The sequence below is a fragment of the Nothoprocta perdicaria genome, unplaced genomic scaffold (genome assembly GCF_003342845.1).
Source record: "Nothoprocta perdicaria isolate Ctin4 unplaced genomic scaffold, notPer1 scaffold_854, whole genome shotgun sequence".
NCBI classification, from domain to species: Eukaryota; Metazoa; Chordata; class Aves; order Tinamiformes; family Tinamidae; genus Nothoprocta; species Nothoprocta perdicaria.
The window spans coordinates 2,751-4,563 of NW_020456148.1; positions in this window are offsets into that span (position 1 = coordinate 2,751).

Consider the following 1,813-nt stretch of genomic DNA (forward strand, 5'->3'; position numbering starts at 1 on the left):
TTGGGCAGATTACCTGTGCCCTCTGTTGTTGCCTTCAGAAGAACAGGGAAGCTTCTAAGAGGAGTGGTGGAAGTCCCAGGTGGCTGCTGAGAGAAATGGCAGGTTGGGGAGAAGAGGCAAGAGTGTCCATGCAGGCTCTGAGCTCTGGGACCTGCTGTTCCTACATGTCCAGACTGCATTGGGAGTCACTCTGGATTGATAGGAATTGGATTCACTTGCTCTGAAAGCTGAATATTAGTAATAAAAATAAAAGGCGGAGGTTCTTGTATGTTATTGATGTCTCCACCTTTCAGCTGCATCCTGAAGCCTCTCCAATTAGCCATACAAACCTTGATGAAAATTACAGGGAGAGATAATGTTGGTCAGAGATTTTTGCTTTTTAATGAGCCCCATGGTGTATTTGTTGCTGAGCCCATGAACGTCGATAAGTGAGAGGAGAAGATTGAACAAAATGTTTGAGAATTCAAAATGAGGAGCAGCCTTCAAAGTTGTGCAGAGCCTTCATGGGTCCCACTGCTGGTTGTTATCAACAGAGATTTCCTAGGGGCTGATTAGAGGAGAAAACTGCCGTCACTGCAAACAGGTAGGCAGAGGAAACGTGCAGGTGGCTCTGATGCCGCGTTAACCCTTGATGTGTTTTATGAGGCCCAATATCCTAGCTTGACCAGGGAGCTTCTTGAAAGGGAGATCCTTTCCCCAATGTTTGCCCAGTCCTCCTGGGGACAGAGTGTGGGTTGGGGTGTTCAATGCTCAGTGCAGGACAATGATACAACTCCTTTCAAGGTGTGAGCAAGGGAACCATGAGGCCTCACTGTCTCCTGTGAGGTATCAATGGCCAGTTCAGCAGCCATAGGCAAGAGGATGCGGATGTCCTTTGGGGTGTGTGGGCTTTGGCCGGGCCCTTGGCTGTCCCCAGCAGAGCCCGTCCTGCGCTTGCTCCTCCCTGTGGCTGTGCCCGTGCAGCCTGGAAACGCCCAGCCTGCCTCCTCACTTGGCTCTCGTGTGGGATCTACTTCCCTGCCCCGATGTCTCTCCATCCCCACAGACTGTTCCCTGTGACACAAAACCAAGGGATGATCCTGGCCTCTTGATGGGTGGCCTGTTGCACCACAGCATTAGTCTTCAAGTCGTGTTTCCTCATCCTAATGTCTAGTGTGAAATTGCCAGTTTTCAGGATATTTTGAGGGCTAGTCCATTTTTTTTTCCTCCTGCTTCTCCCAGGGAAATCTCCTTGCAGCCCCATAGTATGAGGAATAATATAACCTTGTCTATCAGGACAGCTTAGTCCATGAGGAACTGAGGACTGGCCGGAAGAGAAGGGCCTGTGTGTTACAAGGGATGAGGCCGTATGTCCCCTGTCTGTTCACGTGAATAAGGCCAGATGCCCATGAGGCTGCATTAGTAGCAGCTTGGCTGCGCATATGAAGGGAGCTGTTATCTCCCTGCAAGGGACTCTTTACCTGAAGGCTGTGTTGGAGATCAATTTTGGGGAGCAGGTGTGAAAACTGAGGTGTCCTAGGGTGTTGGGCCAGCAAGCACTTCTGAAAGACCTGATTTTGCTCTTGCTTCTCTCTTGAATATGCTAGAAACATGGTGGTTGTGCTAGACACCCCATCCATGTGGCATGGCCAAGTAGACCTGTTGTCATTGCATGAAATCAAGTGTCTGCAGTGAATTATGCAAGGTCTTTGCAATGCCTGGATCTGCAAGGCTCTATATGAATGGAGGTGCAGGGACTAATAGGCAGTGAGATGTCAGATGTCCCAGAAGATTCTGCACCTGGCTGATGCTCTAGATAGACATGAGTCTGTGC